Genomic DNA, 20,484 nt, shown 5'->3' with positions numbered 1-20,484 from the left:
ATTTTATAAAATGTCATAAAACTGGGGCTCACCATCTCAGGGCTGCCCTGAGAGCCACGGCTATAAGCCATATCTCTACCGCACTATTGGATATTGTTACGAACTGCTCTGAGGCTTGTAGATGAAGATCCAAATGCAGCTTTATTTAAGATTAGTCGTACAGGCAGGGTCAAGAAATAGCAGACAGGACAATGGAGGAAACACAGTGGGAATCCGGGAAACAGGCAGAGGTCAGGGCAGGCAGCAATAATCAAAATCCAAAAAATAATCCAAAGTCAAAAACCAGAAACCAAACACGGAAAACCGCTCAGAAATGCAGTGTAACACTTAAACAAGACTTCGCAAACACTGAATGTGAACACAAGGTATATATAGACACACTAACAGGATGAGACACAGGTGAATGCAATCAGTGAATGAGGTACAGGTGAATGTGATCAGTGATGAGTCCGGGCAGTGAGTTCTGGGAAATGTAGTTGTGAGGGAAACATGAACATCTGGTGTGGAGTGCCCTCTGGTGACTCTCAAGGGCACTCCACCTGGTGACCGTTACAGATATAAATATTGCTGTCTGTGATTTTGAGAGCCGGGAAACCGCAGCGTACACGGAGTTTATAAAGGTGTTGCCTAAGGGGTGAGATAAATGGTGCTCATAAATGGCTGATTAAAAATCGTATCCTCTATTGAAATCAGTGGAGGGTTAAACCCGCACACAGTATTCCTTACGTCATGAGTCATGACTTAAGTGCATAGCCTAGTTGAAAAAAATACCATGTAAGTGAAAGTTGTCACTAAACTGTTTGGTTACAAACACAAGTGAAAAAAATATCTTTATGGTTAGCAGAACAAATTAATGTATACACCTGAGAGGTCAAGACAGATTTTCATTTTTATCTCATTAAAGGTAAATAGCAAGCATCCTAAACTTAAAATTTGCTAAAATTGTTTCAGGGTAACTTCAGGATGAATTTGAATGTTTTCTGAGTGTAGAAATGTAACAACGTGCAAGATCATAACTGCAGCAGCTCCCTTCCATAACGACCAAATAAAAGTTCAATTAGTTACCAAAGGGTAGAGGGATGCTTTTGTACAGGAAATTTCCTACAAAAGCATATCGAATAAAGATGCAATAATCACTGTACATGCCTTTCTATCATGTCTTCTGAAACCCTGACACATTCAGAACTTGTGCACTGCCACAAATAGTTAGCAAATCTGGGCTTAAATGTTTTCATGCTATAATATTTTTCTAGTGAATTTATTTATTTAAACCAAATGTACAGGGACATATTTGTATACTGTGTAACTGAAGTAATGTTAAAAAACAAATGAAAAATACTCAATAAATTATGCCAGAGTATTGCTGTAAACAACTTTCTTTTAATCAAGCTTCTGATTTTAGAGCAAATCTTCAAAATCAAACGATGGAAAAACACTTCCCAGCAAAAGTCATGTTTTAGAACACAAATTTGTTCAAAAAAAAATATATATAGGCTAATCCTAATCACATCACAACGTAATAAAAATGATTTAAGGAACAGAGCACTGCACTGAAGTACAAAAGTAGTACACCGAAGTCGGACTGTCTTGTTCTTCAGAGAAATGTCAGTCTTTTGAAAGACCTCAATCTGTGGGGACACAAACAGTTATAATTAAAACCCAAACTAAAAGAAAAGCAGAAACAGCAACAAGCCTTAACCAAATACTCAGTTTGGGTGACAGAAAATTACATCACATTTATTGGAGTTAATTATAAAAATGATTGTCCCTTGGTGCACTTTATCATAGATGAATGATAAACAGAAGATAAAGTCTACCTCTACTATAAAAGACAACAGAGCTTCTATACCTGTTACTCTCCCCAGTCAAATGCAGCAATTTTTGACGTCAGACTCGATACTCTGGGGTTGACAGAGTACGCTCTCTTTTTCTCTCTCTTTTCCACCTTGGTACCTTTATGAGGATTTATCCTAAAGATGCACCTAAACACAACAAAAACCATATCCTTAAATAATTGTTGTATGCTTCTTGACCAAAGGAATGCAGTCTATGAATTACCTTTGCAAGAATTCTAGTGTGGCCAGGGTACAGGGTAACTGATGTTCAATATATAGTAAAGAGAGAACATCAGATACAGGGCTTCTGTAAAACTCAAGAGATGGTCATTTACAATCATCTGGTCCACTGCTACCATGTACACACTGGCTGTCAGTGGGTTCTCTCCTTTGAACAAACACAAAATCAGGAAGACATAATATTTAACAGAATGTGAGTTCAGGTCACCCGAAACCAAGAATTATTGTGTTGCAAGATCATAGTAAATAATCAACCCTGTATCACACGAAATACGTTCTGAGGAAACTATTTTGCAAATTGCAATTACGTTACATGCCAACATATAAGCAGTGCTATTACGTTGGTCCTTAACGTAATATGTCTCATTGTTAATACGTAGATTTAATACGTTATTTTCAAAGATATGTAACGTACGTTTTTGTACGTTTGGATAGATGCTAAAACTTATAATATGGACGTATTTGCAACATTTAAACGTAACCTTATTAAGTTTTTACAGAGCTGTAGCTCTACAAAATGTTAACTATTTACATATGTTTCATATCATAACGATATCTGTATACTTTCACTTTTAAAGATAAATGTAACAAGACCCCTTAATCCTACTCCCAAAAACATAATTATTTTATACAGAATATAAAAAGGATAACACGTAATGGACAGAGATGTGTAGTTAAATGAGTTTTAGCATTAAACATATTTTGAGCCACTAATCCCACTCCTATCCCTAAACCTAACCATAACCATTCCTTAAAACTAGCACGTAGGTAACACAATTAAGAAAAAAAAAAATAACAGACAGATACATTTCACAATAATTTATTTATTTATTATTAACATTACCAAAAGTCGTTCACATGATGATGCGTTGCAGTCGCAGTCCTCTGGCAGTATTATAGTAGTTGTGTATGAGGTACAGATCAGAATTAAAGTTATTAACGTTAATCCAAAATGTTAATCTGATTTCGGTTCGCTCTCTGTCTGAAGGCGCGCGCTCTTCTCCATTTCAAATGTGAATGTACTACACCGACTGAAACACGGCATGTCGCAATCTGTGACGAAGCAGGCGAGAGCCAATGAGCGTTTGATATCACTGCCGTAAAACATGTCGTAACGCTTCTTGAAGGCGCATTATTTGAATTTGAATTAATCACCAGATTTGACGTTTGCGGTCGCTGCTGAGAAATGAAGATGAAGATCACTGGATAAAATGCTGGATTTGGATCTGTTTCTTGCAAACAACGTATGGATTCTAGGATTTGGTTTACATCAAGCTAATAAAATGTATGTCTTTTGTGAATGTATCAGTATGTTGTGTTTTATTGGAGAAAATGCTTTTTATATATTTATGAGTAACGTTGGTCTATTATATTAATAAATTAGAAGGAAAACTTAAAGGTATAGCGGAGGATTTTCTTTTTCCGGGTGGGTAGTCTATACTATTGGTCCACCTAAGTGTCAATCTGTGATGATCTGCGGCTGGAGTGCCCGCTTGAGCCTCTGGGGGGCACTCCTTCCTAGTTTATTGTTTCTTTCTTGTTTTACCCTGGACTGATTATGGTTTATTTCATGCACCTGTGTTTTATCATCTTGTTTAGTTCACCTGTCTTAAGCCCGAGTTTCCCCTTTGTTCGGTGCTCAGTATTGTTTGTGTCTAGTGTCTGACTGCTTCTAGTGTTTTTCTAGTATCTTCTAGTTTCCTTAGTATTCCCTAGTTTCACGGTTCCTGGACTCTCTGCCTGTATCTGGTCCTCCCGTTTGCCTTATCCCTGAATTGTTTGATTGCTGATCTGGACTGCTTACCTGGTTTTGACCCCTGCCTGTTTCCTTGTACCTGTCTCTGGATTCTCCTCTTTAATAAAGCCTGCGTTTGGATCACCTCTGTCCATGTTCCATGTGCAGTTTCATGACAGAATACTGAGCCACTACTGATCCAGCGGCTGAGAGGAACACGGACCTTGCAATGGATCCCACAGCACAGATCGTATGCCTCCGCCAAGGAGAACGTCCTCTAAAGGTTTTTGTGATGGATTTTTTGAAGCTCTCTCATCAGTCCTACTTGGATGATTTTTGTTTAATGATATTCTTTCGGGGAGGACTGTCTGAACCGCTCGGCTCTGATATACCGTTTCCGAGTCCAAGCTGGACTCTTTCCCAATATATTAGTCTGGCCCTTTCCATGAGCGGTTCGCTTTTTACTGTGGATTTTTTGGAACTTTTGCTTCACAGAGGACCCGACGATTCGGCATTTTACAAGGTACCCACTGAATCCACGCATCTAGAGTCTCCCGGTGAACCAGCGCTTCACACGTGCTCCGCCGAGTTTGCGCTACATAAAAGCCCAGTTGAACCAGCACTTGGTGAGGAGTCCCCCGAATCCACGCGACATATGAATCCTGTTGTTCTAACACTTCACGTGAGCTCCGTTGCATTCCTGCCTCAAGAGTTTTCCACTGAGCGCGTGCCAGCCGAGTCAAGTGAGTCAACGGCCGAGTCAAGTGAGTCAACGGCCGAGTCAAGTGAGTCAACGGCCGAGTCAAGTGAGTCAACGGCCGAGTCAAGTGAGTCAACGGCCGAGTCAAGTGAGTCAACGGCCGAGTCAAGTGAGTCAACGGCCGAGTCAAGTGAGTCAACGGCCGAGTCAAGTGAGTCAAGTGTGTCCAGGTCCAAATCAAGTGAGTCAAGTGTGTCCAGGTCCAAATCAAGTGAGTCAAGTGTGTCCAGGTCCAAATCAAGTGAGTCAAGTGTGTCCTGGTCCAAATCAAGTGAGTCAAGTGTGTCCAGGTCCAAATCGAGTCAAGTGAGTGAATCTCCTCTTCAAGTGAGCACTGAATCTCCTCTTCAAGTGAGCGCTGCATCTCCTCTTCAAGTGAGCGCTGCATCTCCTCTTCAAGTGAGCGCTGCATCTCCTCTTCAAGTGAGCGCTGCATCTCCTCTTCAAGTGAGCGCTGCATCTCCTCTTCAAGTGAGCGCTGCATCTCCTCTTCAAGTGAGCGCTGCATCTCCTCTTCAAGTGAGCGCTGCATCTCCTCTTCAAGTGAGTGAGTTGTCCAGCCCAGCGAGTGTTTCTAGCCCTGTGACGCGCCGCCGCAGGAGGAGGAGAAGGAGGACTCGTTTGGTTCGCCAGGCCCCGGTGAGCGTGCCCAGACTCCTCGCTCTGCCGGCCCCGCCTCTGCGCCTCGCCCTGCCGGCCCCGCCTCTGCGCCTCGCCCTGCCGGCCCCGCCTCTGCGCCTCGCCCTGCCGGTCCCGCCTCTGCGCCTCGCCCTGCCGGCCCCGCCTCTGCGCCTCGCCCTGCCGGCCCCGCCTCTGCGCCTCGCTCTGCCGGCCCCGCCTCTGCGCCTCGCCATGCCGGCCCCGCCTCTGCGCATCACCTTGACTGCGTCCTTCAAGCTCCGGGAGACCTTTCCTGAACCCGTTTACCACCCAGAGGTTCCTCCCGTGAATTTCCCCAAGTATTTTTTGGGGGGGGGCACTAGGTACTCTGCGGGGGCCTTGGAGGCGACACTGACATGGACCGCACCTGAGTCTGCTCCGCCCTCGTCTCTGCCTGAGCCTGCTCCGCCCTGGCCGCCATCAAGTCCTGCTCCGCCCTGGCCGCCATCAAGTCCTGCTCCGCCCTGGCCGCCTTCACGTCCTGCTCCGCCCTGGCCGCCTTCACGTCCTGCTCCGCCCTGGCCGCCATCAAGTCCTGCTCCGCCCTGGCCGCCTTCACGCCCTGCTCCGCCCTGGCCGCCATCACGCCCTGCTCCGCCCTGGCCGCCATCACGCCCTGCTCCGCCCTGGCCGCCATCACGTCCTGCTCCAACCTGGTCACCCACGCTCCACGGCCCAGGCCCGCCTTGCCTGTGTCCGGGTCCCGTTCCCCTGCACGGGCCTGGCCCTCCGTCCCTCCCCCGGGATCACCTTCACTCTGCCCCCCGCCTGGATTGTTCTAGGAGCGTCTGGAAGCCGCTCCTTAGAGGGGGGGTTATGTGATGATCTGCGGCTGGAGTGCCCGCTTGAGCCTCTGGGGGGCACTCCTTCCTAGTTTATTGTTTCTTTCTTGTTTTACCCTGGACTGATTATGGTTTATTTCATGCACCTGTGTTTTATCATCTTGTTTAGTTCACCTGTCTTAAGCCCGAGTTTCCCCTTTGTTCGGTGCTCAGTATTGTTTGTGTCTAGTATCTGACTGCTTCTAGTGTTTTTCTAGTATCTTCTAGTTTCCTTAGTATTCCCTAGTTTCACGGTTCCTGGACTCTCTGCCTGTATCTGGTCCTCCCGTTTGCCTTATCCCTGAATTGTTTGATTGCTGATCTGGACTGCTTACCTGGTTTTGACCCCTGCCTGTTTCCTTGTACCTGTCTCTGGATTCTCCTCTTTAATAAAGCCTGCGTTTGGATCACCTCTGTCCATGTTCCATGTGCAGTTTCATGACACAATCATTCTGGTGATATGTTTACATAAGGCCGTCGTACGTGCTCATCCCTGGCACAAGTCATGCACCGGATAGACACGGTAAACATCTCAATTTGTCTAAAGTAGCCTTTAGACCAAATGATAAATGGTATCACCCTGAAATATTCTAAAACCTTGTGTGTTCATGTGTTCATATTCTAAAACCTTGTGTGTTTATTATTACACAAATGCAACAAGCTACTTCTCCATTACATATGCAACTATGTATAAAAATAACGTATTATTAACAATGAGACATAGCCTATTAGGTTAAGGACCAACGTAATAGCACTGCTTATATGTTGCCATGTAACGTAATTGCGATTTGCAAAATAGTTTCCTCAGAACGTATTTCGTGTGATACAGGGTTGTACATACCATGTCTTGAGTCCTCGGTCACTCAATCGATCAAGTAAATAAAACACGGAAGGGCATTTGACATGTTGTCTTTTTTTATGAATGTTTTTGAGTTAGTTTAGAATTTGCAACATAATTGTGTAAGACATAATAGACGTTTCCTCTCGGGAGCAAGAGTGTTGTGTTTGTCCATGTGCATTTTTTTTTAAAAATTGGAGAGGGCGGGTCTTCTCTAAAATTCGGAAAGATCCTCCGCTATACCTTTAATTGATATGACAGTTGAATGCAAAAGAGTCAAAATTTTAATGCCACGATTATGCATAAATAGTAAAGAAACCTGCTTGGATGTATTATGTTCAGGAAAAACGTAATAGCACTGCAATAGTATTACGTTAAGGACAAACGTAATAGCACTGCTTATATGTTGGCATGTAACGTAATTACGATTTGCAAAATAGTTTCCTCAGAACGTATTTCGTGTGATACACAGTTGTAAATAATACCCACCACACACTACTATACATGGTGTTGCTGGAAGCTGTTCTGAGCATATATCACTTGGAACAGAGGTCCCAGATAGCAAACTGACATTGAATCAACGTGGAAACGACGTCTCTCATGACATTGAAACAACGTTGATTTGCTCATCGAATTAACGTTGAACCAACGTCAGACGCGGCATTCTTCAAAGCTAAATGAAATCGAAAATTGGTTTGCTTTCATAACGTTGAAACAACGCGTTGATTTCAAGTTGATTTTCCGTTAGTTTTGAAAGAATGACGCATCTGACGTTGGTTCAACGTTAATTCGATGAGCAAAACAATGTCAGATCAACGTTGTTTCGATGTCATATTTCCACGTTGATTCAATGTCAGTCTGCTATCTGGGGTGTCTTCTACCATCACAAGAAAGTGGTCTTGGTAATTTTTGAAATGGGTTAGCAGCAACATCACTGCCCCACAAACATGATCCCCTCCAGCTCTATACTTTGTCTGCTCTGCTTGCTCTTTCTGTGCACTGAAATTGAAAGTAGTCCAATATTCTTCTGAATTTACAGGAAGCTGATTCTTCAAAGCTGTTGTTTATGTCAACGCCAGTGAGCTCTTTAAAGTGTGCTTTCATTCCTGCTGGCTGAAAAAGATATGGCCACTCATCAAGTAAATCTTTGGTTTCCTTTCCAGATTGGATGTTGTTTCTTTGAGAGGTGTAAGTAGAAGTCATTAAGTCATATATTGACTTTACATCACTTTCATTATTTTGAAACATTACTAGCAACTTCTCTTTTTTTCCTGCTGCAATTCAGATGTTTCTCCAACTAGCAGTTGTGGATCAGAATTTATACAACCATATAACAATTTTCGTTTCTGTAACAGACTTTGATAATTTTTCTAGTACATTTTTGTATATATTTTTATAGTCCTGTTTAGTTTAAATTAGATTTACAAAATGTATTAAGTGGGACTTTTATTTTGACATGTTCTGCGGGCTTCGGGGGAAAAGGAAGTAAGGGGAGAGCGCGAGTTAAGGCCAATTTATACTTCTGCGTCGAGGGTACGCCGTAGTGTACGGCGTTGGCTTCGCACGTAGGCGACGCCGTCGTGAGCATTTATACTTCTGCGTTCAGGTATTTGTTGCTCTGCAGTACTGCTCCGAAACGCTAGTTGGCGGCGGAGGGTTTTAATGTTCCACTGTGTTTAGATTCCTCGCGGCTAGGTTACTACAAGCAATAGCGACTGAAAGAGAGTGGATCATGTTGGAGTTGGAGCTTATTGGGGTGGAAAAACAGTTCATTTTAGTGAAATTACTAAAACTGAAAGGCAGAAATGACAGAAGACGTTGGAGGAGATGGTACGTGTGGAAATGCGTGAGAATACGTGCGGAAATGCGTAGGAGGAAATACGACGCTACCAAGCCGACCAATCACCGATCTTGCGGTCCGCGTCGTCGCGACGTGTAGTTACATTTTTGAAGAGGTGCGCGTCAGGCAACGCGGAAGGGTACGCGGTATGGGACGCGTCTGTGCGTATGCTACGCCGTACCTACTGCGCGCACCCTACGCAGAAGTATAAATTGGCCTTTATAGTGGAAAGAGCTAAGAGAAAGCACGCGCTTCGCGCAGAGTTGTACTGTTTAACGAAGCTTAATGGTATATGCACCCCCTCGGAAAAGGCACAAGGTCTGTATTTTACTTATGTTGTTGATAATATGACGTTGAGAGAGTTTAATACGTGTTGTTAATGCGTGTTTTTGTACTTTATTCAGCTCTTACGGTGATTGGTGATGTGATTTATTGAGAGCATAAAGAAGTGAAACAGACACAAAAGGTTCTTTAGGCTATTATTCCTTCATATATTACATTATTCTGCAACATTTTGTAGTTGTAATTAAATCATTGTTTATTAAACTATTGTATAACTTAATTTCACATTTTTCATGCTGATTTTTGGAGGAGAAAACTTGAAATGGCACTCTTCGTGTGATAATGATTACCCACATAAAATGAAATAAATATATACATTTTCTAACCCCCATATCTTGAATTTTGTGATCATTTATATGCATTTATAAATACATTTTAGGGTCTTGATGTATATCAAAAATATGAAATATTCAATCCGGAAAGGACAAAACAAATGATAATGAATGAACCCAAAAGGTTCCATAAAGAACCATTTTCCTGGTTACAAAGAACCCTAAAGGGTTCTTATTGAACCCTTAAAAAGGGTTCTGTATAGGACCTTTTAGGGGTTCTAAATATGTAGCCCTGATAGAACCTTTTAAAGATTCTATATAGAACCTTTTCTTCTGAGATGTTTGTGGATTATTTAATGCTGTATCATTGTTTTACTCACGTCTTCCACTTGAAGAGCTGGATGGTGAAATTGAGAATCTAGGAGCAGGTGAACCTGATTCATCAGAAGTATTCAGCAGACAAATCATTGGCAGTGTTTTGCAGAGTGGAAGCAATTTATATATGTAAAAAAATTATATTTATATATGTAAATTATATACATTATACTTTTTACACACGCATATATATATATATATATATATATAAAGAACCATTTATTTGAAAACTTACTTGGGATTTGGGCTATTAGTTTTCTTGCTTCAATCGGTTTTAGAAAGCCACCTAGATCATCTTCTTTCAAAAACTGAAGGTCATCTATGGTCTCCACACCTAGGCGGTTCAAACCCTCTATTGCTAGCTTTGAAGTTATAGGGTTTGGGAACACATTCTCAATAAAAATTAAAAATGCATCCATTTCTGTTGGGAGAGGACAGTTTATCCTTTTTACAGATGAACAACGCTGTGCTTCAGAGTAATGATCTTCAGTCCCATAAAACTGTACTCATTTAAGGGATAATAATCCAGACATTCCTCAGCGTTTACACAAATTAATTTCTTTGTCGCAGACAAAATATCTCATAAAGTCCATAATCATGCAAATACACTGAGTGGCGGGGAGTCACGAGGAAAGTCACCTCATCATCTTTCACGAAAATCAGCTCAATCTGTCCAAACTGTAAAACAGAATCCTCCTCTTCACATTTAAGGCAAATTAAGTTTCCTTTCCTGTACATGGTACCCTTGCATTCTACCCGTGTTGAAACAAAGTCTGGTCCATTAAGCAAGCTTTTCTTAACAGCTTTGCTCACAGCATCACTGTACAAATGAGGAGAGTATGTGACCAAGTCAACACTTTTGTTGAAAAAAATGTCCGTGAGTGAAGATATGCTTGAAGAAGTTGATGGTTGTGTGACAATGTCTTGCATACATTTTTGAAGTTCTGTGTTCTTCTCACACTTCTTTTAAAGTAGGAATGTTTGCTTTCAAATCTCAATGACCATAAACGAATTAAAGGTCCAAGACTTAAAATGAGTGACGTATAGTGAAGCATGTAATGATGTTTTGGTTTCAAATTTTCTGCAGGAAACAGCTCCTTTCTTGTTTCCAGATATTCTGGAATTAAGACATTGAGATATGAAATCTGTGCAGTGGTAATCTTGGGAGCACACACTAGCTCAACAAGTTCTTTCATCTTAACAGTCAGTTGCCATACAGGGTCTTGTGACTCTACTCTGTCTCCAATAATGATAGGAAGAAATCTGAGGAGACACCAGTTCTCAGCTGCTTGACCACCTAACTTTCTTCTTTTTTCACATATCTGGGATGGGACAGAACCAGCATCAGAATCCACATATTTGAATTGTGCAAGTCTCCTGTTCAGCTGTGTCCATGAAAATCACTTCCTTTTTACAAAGTATTCTAAGAAAATGGCAAGATCAATAGCTACAACGCCTTCAAACAAGTCGTGGCCAATGCATGGGGGAAGGCCAGGCTGAGCAACGTGAAAATATGTGAGAGAGTTGAAAATGGAGTCAAACTTCAACCCATTTACAACATTTTCTTCGGTCGTCCTTAGAGTTTCAACTGCCGCCTTATAAGACTCAAATAATGTTGTTTAATGTTGTTGCGCGATTGGGAAAGTCTACACACACATTCTGAAATTCACTGCGAGGTACCAAGCAATACACCAATGCTTGGCAGTACTGAAGTTCTGGGTGTAACCACCGATGCAGTGGGACCCCAAATTGTCACTGATAATAGCCACTATTGTTGCACGAACTATGTCACCTGAAGATGTCACAAATCCATGCTCTTCAAGTTCTTTGACATCTGCCAACAACTTGCCAAAAATCTTTGTTTGACCAAAATAGTTAAAGTCTTTCTCATAACACAAAAGTAATAACTGAATTTTATCAATGCATGATCTGTAAAATGGCTCAAAGTTGCCAAGTGTAAAATACACTCCAATCATTTTGTGTCTTTTTTTAGCTGATTCACAATCTCAAATGCATCCTGGTACAAGATAAGTTGGATTGTAATCTCAGGCTGCTTAGACAAGTCATTGGATTTTTAATACAGAGCCATCACAGATGTCAGAGAACACAGAAGAGTTTACATACTGATGTTTGGCACACTGCTCCCACACCACTGGGTCCATTAACATGGTTTTTAAAGTGTTCTTCAATGGAATATACTGTGCATAACGTTGGTTTCGGTTCTCATCACGACCAAGACACATTCTTTGTGGATGCACGTATGGAAAACTTTTCTGATAATACTGTCTTCTTTGGTATTCTGTGGAAAGTAATGAATTACAAACTGAATGTAAATCTTGGCCTTGCAAAGTCTGCACCACAGATTCAATATCATATTGTGAAAGGGCCGTTTTTGACTTGAGTATTTCCCTGAACATCTTCTGTGTGTACTGATGACAGATATAATTTAAACCACTGAATTCCTCCACAATCATCTGAATGGTTGACGATGGCACCAGGTATTTGGCTTGTAGCTGCATATAAAACAGGCAGAGATTTTTTTATGTACAATGGCTTTGCGTTACGTTTTCGTCAGTGTGTCTGTGAATTCACTTTCATCAACCTCATCCTCAGTAACATCAAAAAATGCTGAAGAAGGATGCTCAGATAAAGTATCCATAATCCGTAATTTTGCAAATGTAGAAGTCCTGTGGTTTCGTGAAACATGGGCAGTGAAACTTGATCTTAAACTGAAATTTTTGTCACATTTTTCAAAAGGACAACGCACCAACTCTCCCTTGGCTAAATGTGACCTGAGATGAGAAAGGACATTGTTCATGTCTGTAAATTGTTGACAGTCTGTATTGTTGCAAAACAAACGTGCCCGTCGAATCATCAAAATGACTAGGTGGTCTCTTGTGATGCCGAAAAACATGAGCTTTGAGAGAATTGTATTTTGAGAATTTACATTTACATTCTGGGAAGCAACATGGAAATTGAGCATTTGCTTCATGTCTGTGTAAGATTTGATGATTAACATATCCCTTAACTGTCTTCAGAGAGCAATCACAAAATTTGCACAGATACATCATCATCCATTTGGTTAAAGTAGGCTATAACCAGTGTTGGGTGTAACTAATTACTAAGTAATTAGTTACTGTAATTTAATTACTTTTCCCTTGAAAATGTAAAGTAAGGGATTACTCTTCATTTATCTGTAATTTAATTACAGTTACTTCTGATGTAATTGATGTAAATACTGTGTATAGATCAATCCGATCTCACAACGATTCGTATGCATTTTATGAGGTGTCTAAATGGCACTCGTACAAATTTGTATGAATTATTGTAAAATATGTTTGAAAAAAGTGTGAAATGTCATGAGATCAGACATAAAACAATAGTGGGTTTAACATCAAAATGTCTTGTCTGATGCTAAAAAGTATATTTTTATAATGTAACCTGCACCTTGGTCAGTTTAAGGATAATTCATGCATTTTTATAGTATTTATTTGAAAGAATTAAAACAGATTCATGTCTATTCTTGTATTATTCAGCTGGTTGAGATTGAAATGGGATAGTGAAAGTAATTAGTAATTAAAAGTAATTAAATACTTTTTAGAGAGAGTAATTTGTGCAGTAATCTAATTTCATTGTTGAAGAGCTAATTAGTAACTAGTAATTAATTACTTTTTTAGAGTAACTTACCCAACACTGGCTATAACACACCTCATAAGATGAAATCCGTAGTCCATATGGGTGTTCTTAAATGATTGTGAAAGCAACGTTCTAAAACATCAACACACTTCTGACAAGTACATGTATCAAACATTAAGAATAAGATTTAAAAACGTAGCCTATGTGATTAGCCATTGTAATTGTATTCACCTGTGGCCAATTACCTTTTAAATTACGTTGGATGATACGTCAACGGATTTTTTTTTAAATACCATTCACCACTCGACATCGAGGTCCATGATTGTTTTATTGTCATTCTGTTATATATTACATTCATACAACAGAATATGCTGTCTAAACGGTCATGTTTACACACAAAGCTACTTAACAAAGTCACAAACGAACTCCAGCGAAACCAACTCCGCTCCGTGTTTTAGCTTATTTGCCATATCAATGAGCAAGTTTCCGACCAAAACAAAAACACAGGGATTTTTCCTTGAGGTATTTTTACGCTGTTTTGGAGTCACGATGTGCCACCTTTAGTTAAACGGGCTGCTGCTTATTGGCTCTTGGCTGCTGATGCCGTTGGGCCAAGGGCAATGATTGAGAAGCAGTTTGACCAATGGCGTGCGTGTAGGCGGGACTTAACAAGAAAGGTAAAAAAAGTGTAAAAACGTACACCAAAAAATGTCTATGATAGTAAGCAAAAGGGGAAATTTCCTGCGACAGTGTGAGGTAATCATACTGGATAAATATGCTGGCATGTAATATTCAATATAAAATTGCAATTAGTGTTACTGTATTTATGTTGTTTCTGCTTTTGCAGTGCACCCTGGAGGTCACATCACTAAACTGTCTGAAGAAGTGAGGTGTCGTGGACCATCATAAAATTTGTAAGTGTATTACATATGTAATGAACAATTTTTTAAAGTAAAAAAAAACAAAAACATTTTTTTTTTTTTAAGAAACGCAAGAACATCCAAAAAGAATAACATGATCAGACATGATAATAGATATGTGATGTATGATATCTAACCATTTTCTCTCTTATTTTTTAAAGGCATCAACACGGAGATTGAATTGGAGACCATTGTTCTGTTCGAAGTGTAGTTTGTGGAAGATGCAATGATGAAATTCATTTGAATTGTCTATGGTATTTTAAGCATAGAAGCAATGTTCAGATGATGGTACTGTAGCACTGTTTAACATTTTTAATGTTGTTGTTTACAATGAAAGCTACTCTTACAGAAGAAAAAAAGAGGGGAAAATACAAATGATTTTCTCTAATGACTTTTTGTGTCACATAGAACATACATTTCATGAACTGCATATAAAATTATCTGCAAGCCATAATCAAAATCAAAATGCTGTACCTTTCAAAATTCTGGTCCATCACAGTTAAATTTTTCAGTAATTTTTTAAAATAACGGTCAATACATGTTATTTCAAATAACGGTCAATACATGTTATTTTAATTTGCAGTCTAACTCTGTTAAATAATGATTAAAACAGGATTTCAGGTTACAGTCAAAACATGCTTTAGTAATAATGGTCAACATGTCATTTATATCTACATTCAAATCATGTTTAGTTGAACAACTCCTACACCATGTTTTTACATTTACAGTTAAAACATGTTTTATTAAATAAGGGTTTAAACATGTTAGGTGAACTTACAGTCAAATAATGCCATTACATTTAATGGTCTATGCATGTATTTGCAATTTTACAGACAAAATATGTTATTTTAGATTCCGTTTTATACATTTTATAGTATTGTATGGTCAATGTTCTTTTTTCATGTTGCTGTGTAAACATGTTACTTCCGTTCATGGGGTTTTACCGTTATTTTCATTAATGGCAAACGTTTGGCACCCTGTGCTGCCATGCATTTGCTCGTTTTTTTTCAGTTTTTTTTTCTTACAGTGTATAAGGAACATTATAATATGACCGACATAGAACCATATGAGAACATTTTGATTACATCCTCTTTGTAACGTTGTGATGTGACCATAAGATTACCATTACGGAACGTCCCCCTTAAGTCCTGTAAGGAACATTATAATAGGACCAACTTAGACCCATATGAGAGCGTTTTGATTATGTCCTTTTGTAACGTTGTTATGTGACCATAAGATTACCATAAAGGAACGTCCCCCTAAAGTCCTATAAGGAACGTTATAATATGACCGACATAGAACCATATGAGAACATTTTGATTACATCCTCTTTGTAACGTTGTGATGTGACCATACACTCTAAAAAATGCTGGGTTGTTTTAACCCAATTTTGGGTCAAATATGGACAAACCCGAAATGTTGGGTTAAAAATGTAATGCAAAAATTTAACCCAACGGCTGGGTTAGTCCATATTTGACCCAAAGTTGGGTTAAAACAACCCAGCATTTTTTAGAGTGTAAGATTACCATTACGTAACGTCCCCCTTAAGTCCTATAAGGAACATTATAATAGGACCAACTTAGAACCATATGAGAACGTTTTGATTACATCCTCTTTGTAACGTTGTTATGTGACCATAAGATTACCATTACAGAATGTCCCCCTAAAGTCATTTAAGGAACGTTGAACTGAAGCACTTTCATTACCAAAAGAGGACGTTTTAGGAACGTCCCTAATATTCTGTAAATGTTTAGAATGTCCGTCACCTTTAGAGAACTTTTAGGAAACTTAACCTATGGTTGAACGTCACCTTCTACCTGGGAGGCCTATTGTCTTTTGTTAATAGGACAATTCATAATTATTATCTTGTATAGCCTACTATTTGATTAAATATATCTTTTCAATTAAATCTTTTAAAAAAGTCTTTATAATAACGTTGTTTTAAACTTTAAAACATTCCAAAACATGGAAATAGCGCAATGCCTTGCCGCGCCCACTTCCGGCATCAGACTGTCAGGCTGGCGCTGTCGTCCTCACACTGCTATGACGTATGGTTCTGCGGTTCTGCAGTTAGACCTATCTCGCAGCAGGAGGAGGTAGCCTAGGAGGGTAACGAAGGTTGCCAAGGTTAATCCCCCTGTTCTTTGCCTGGTATCGTCGACAACGATTGGACGTGTAAACAGTTGGGATTTGGGAACAGCATCATGTCCATAGATGGGAGTCGATTGTCTTTTGGTGCAATGCACATAACGTGGACGACAAAAAATTCCAAGCGAGCAGCAGAGTTTATAAAGGGTTGGGTCGAGCAAAAAAGTTTGAGAGCAGCAGGGGTGTAAACTGTCTCTAATGCCAAGCTCCAAAAAACACACAAGCACAGTATAAGGCGAGCTGAGGGGACATTAATCCAGCTGCCAACGGGAAACATGACATCGACATAGTAAAGTTGCAACACCACACTAATGCTACAAGTTAGCCAACCAGGCTTACAACACAACCCAATCCGCTATCTAATTAGCGCAGAGTTTAGTACACCAATCACTGAACAGACTGGGGACAACAATGAGGCAGGCGGGTAAAGACACACTTACCACTGTAGTAGTCATGTAAGGGGAGCGAGGAAGAGAGCTCATGCAGGGGAAGAGCAGGCGTGCTGGGCAGTGGCAAAAAGAACGGGAGGAACAAGTTTGTAGCAAAGTTTGTAGCATTAGGAGAATGACACAGAGAAGGAAACCAGCGATAGCAGAGAAGGAGAGACACCGGTGAGCAGCGGCAGACACACACGCACAACGTTCACTCAAACGGGACCAGAGCAAGTAAAAAGAGAAAGATATTTTGAAGAATGTTGGAAACCAAACAGTTGCTGGTCTCTATTGACTTCCACATAGTATAGAAAAAATATGTGTGTTCGGCACAAGAAAAAAATATATAATATAGGTTTGGACTAACTTGAGGGTAAGTAAATGATGACAGTTTTTTTTTTTTTTTTTTTTGGGTGAATATCCCTTTAAGCAAATATTAAGCTTCTAATAATACTCCAATGCTCTCCTAATAATACTCTAATGACTGGTACTTGACTTGTTGCTACAAAGTTATTTATAGTTATTAGAATGTCTTAATTAAGCTACCAAATTATGTGTTACAATTTACTCTCAGATATTCAAGAGTGCTGCCTTTTTTGTTCAGTCATCATGCTTTAGAGATCACACATTAGATGCAGGAAAATTCTCCCCCAACCCCAGACACAGACCTCTCAGCTGCAAACCCAATAGCCATGAGAGCAGCCTGTGCTGACCATGAACCACAGTATCCCATGAGTCACCTATGTTATTGGGCGCAACCCCCCCACCCCCACACACACACACCAAAACTCCCTTCTCTGTAGAATGTCAATCCCAGTGCTCTCAGCCTTTACTTCATCTGGAGAACTTGCAGAAGGTTTTTTTCACCTTTCCACCCCTCTTTGCCTGATTGTTTTTGTTTGTTTCTGAAGTTAATTGACATGTACGAGAATTATGATGAGAGTCACTGGGTGGAGTAATGGTAAGGGAAAGGTACAATTTATATAGGATCAAAAGAAATAAAATGTAGGGAAATCTGTAAAGATTATACATAATACATTTCTTTTTTCCAGGATTTCTTTTCTTTTATTCCATAGCTGGTGTGTGCAGATTATTTCACTTGCTTAAAAATAATTTTCTCTTGTTAGGATTTTTTTTTGTCTTTTTCTGATGCCATTATTTTCTTTGAATTAGCTTCTTAGTTCCATACAATTTTAAGGTGCATGAAACTTTTTTAGTTTTAAGGCAACCTCTGTCACGCTAATTCAGATTAGCACATGCAGTTGGTTTTAATATAATCTGGTTTATTTTAGTTCGGGACTCCATAGTCCAGGTGTAGCTATCTGTACTTAATCTGTGTTACAGAAAGCCATTTTTAAAAACACAATTAACCATTCTAGATAAACGCTTACTCCTGGCTTAATTTAACTCAGGTAAAGTTGATTCCCTTTCGTAGTCACTTCGAGTTACGTCAGAAGTGACGGAGAATGGGGGTTTCGCATAGAAAGCCAATCCTCTTCGAGTATTTAAAAACGAGCCAATGGCATGAAAATGCCTTGGGGCTACGGAATTTGCATAGCGTATCTCCGCCCCACCCCGTGGGTATAAAAGGAGGAAGTGAACGCAACCGCAGTATGTTTTCGCTTCGGAGCCAAGAGACTTCTTCACTCCTGAAAGCCATTCTCACTGACAAGACTCTTCGAGACGAGCGTCCTCTTCAGTGTTGGTGTGACGGCGGTACCCAGCGAGATTCTCCATCGCCTGCGATCTGAGCAGTGGTCTGCCAGACTTTGCGCTTCTCCCTGGTCGCCTCAGCGCTGAAAGAGTGAATTTCCTCCTCTCATTGAAAGAGCTGCACGCGGCACGTCTTTTTAAAGATGCCTCGCCTGTGTTCTTCTGGGTGCGGTCGATTCATGTCATCTTCTGATGGTCACGATCGCTGCTCTGTGTGTCTGGGCATTCAGCATGCAGCAGCAGCGTTCGTGGATGACTCAAGTTCCTTCTGTGGGAACATGACCATCTCTACACTGCGATCTAGACTCAATGATCTGACAAAAGTCCCCGTGTCTGCTACTCGATCTGCTTCTTCCAAGAGAAGCTCTTCGACTCGCGGACAGGGTGATCTGACGGTGACGGTGTGGAACAAAGCCCCGACGTTAGTTCCTCGGGCCACACCCCCCGCTCCAGTGTTAGAGCCAGCGAGCGCCGATTCGATTCAGGCGTCTGCCTCTTCGCAGGTACCGTCTGTTTTGTTCAGCGCTCCAGAGGATGATGCGATGTCGATCGCAGCATCACAAGGCGGGCTTGATTCCTCGGGAAGTGAGGATGCGGCTGCGTTGCCTCCTTCGGGAGTGCCAGCGTTGCCCGTGTCTGATCCCGAGTTGACGGCCATGCTATCTCGGGCCGCCGTGAGTATCGGGCTAGAGTGGAACCCTCCACCCTGCCCCGATCTCTCACGGATGGATAATTGGTTTTTGGGTAAGGCTGCCGCCGCAAGGCCACAGCCGACCCCAATACCTTTTTTCCCCGAGCTGCATGCGGAGCTGACGCGCACTTGGAAGGCTCCCTTGTCCTCCTGAGAGCGCGCTCCAGCCTCCCCTGCCTTTCCTCCCCTCGACGGTGCGGTCGCCCGTGGGTACGCTGGGATTCCCCCAGTGGAGCGCTCTGTTCGGCTATGCGATTCAGTTCGCATGGTCTCCTCCCCGTTTCAGGGGAGTTCGCTCCACGATGGTCGGTGGCAACGCCCCGGTCATGAGAGCGGAGATTGCGACCCTGCTGGCGAAGGGTGCAATTGAGACGGTCCCTCCAGCCGAGATGAGGTCCGGGTTCTCCAGCCCCTACTTTATTGTCCCCAAGAAAACCGGTGGGTTACGACCGATCCTGGATCTGCGCATTTTGATCCGTACTCTTCATCAGCCGCGGCAACTCCGCTCGGTTTAATTATGTCACTCCACTGAAAAGTTATTGAAAGTTATTGAAATGTTAAGTGTCAATACTGGGTACCACATACTGTCACGATTCCATGTGTTTGAGTTCAGTTTTAAGATCTTGTTACCTGTTAGTGTTTCCCCGCTCTGTTTATTTAGCTATTCCCATCACCTGTGTTCAGTTATTTATCCCATCAGTCCCTCATTTAAGCCCTGTGTTTTGCCTCCGTGTTTGTTGGTCGTCATCTTTGTATTGTCAAGGTTAGGTGTTAAGTTTCTAAGTTCCTGAGTATTCCTGTAATCCGAGTGTGTGAATAAACCAGAGGTATTGAAATCCTGTCTCCTCGACTTCAACCTGCAATACCATGACAGAACGACCAACCTAAACAAGAACTGAGTATGAGGATCTCTCTGGACCACCTAGCTCCAGCCGATCATCTGATTCATTGCTTCCAGGATGGCTGCTTGATTGAGGATTATGTCGTGAGATTCCTCGAACTGTCTGATCTGGTGAACTTGACAGATGAGGTTTTAAAGACTGTTTTCTGGTGTGGAATGGACGAAGGTTTATATCTGCAAGCGCCAGCTGCAGCAATCCCAGGCTCATTCGCCCAGTACCTGGACTATGTGCTGTGGTTGAGTGGCTCAGCCTTCACTGTAGGTGAGGCTGATGACATCGCCACTCAACCACCGTCTCCAGCCATCTCGACCACGCCTACCATCAG

The 20,484-nt window shown here is 41.3% G+C and overlaps 1 pseudogene; it reads right to left on the bottom strand.

Annotated features, from left to right (window-relative positions):
- Positions 1–1,852: 1,852 nt before the first annotated feature.
- Positions 1,853–8,137, bottom strand: LOC148978814 (uncharacterized; annotated as a pseudogene).
- Between the last annotated feature and the right edge of the window lie 12,347 nt (positions 8,138–20,484).

Source organism: Pimephales promelas, chromosome 5 (genome assembly GCF_988280905.1).
Source record: "Pimephales promelas chromosome 5, fPimPro1.hap1.1, whole genome shotgun sequence".
NCBI classification, from domain to species: Eukaryota; Metazoa; Chordata; class Actinopteri; order Cypriniformes; family Leuciscidae; genus Pimephales; species Pimephales promelas.
This window is presented reverse-complemented; position numbering and strand designations above follow the sequence as displayed.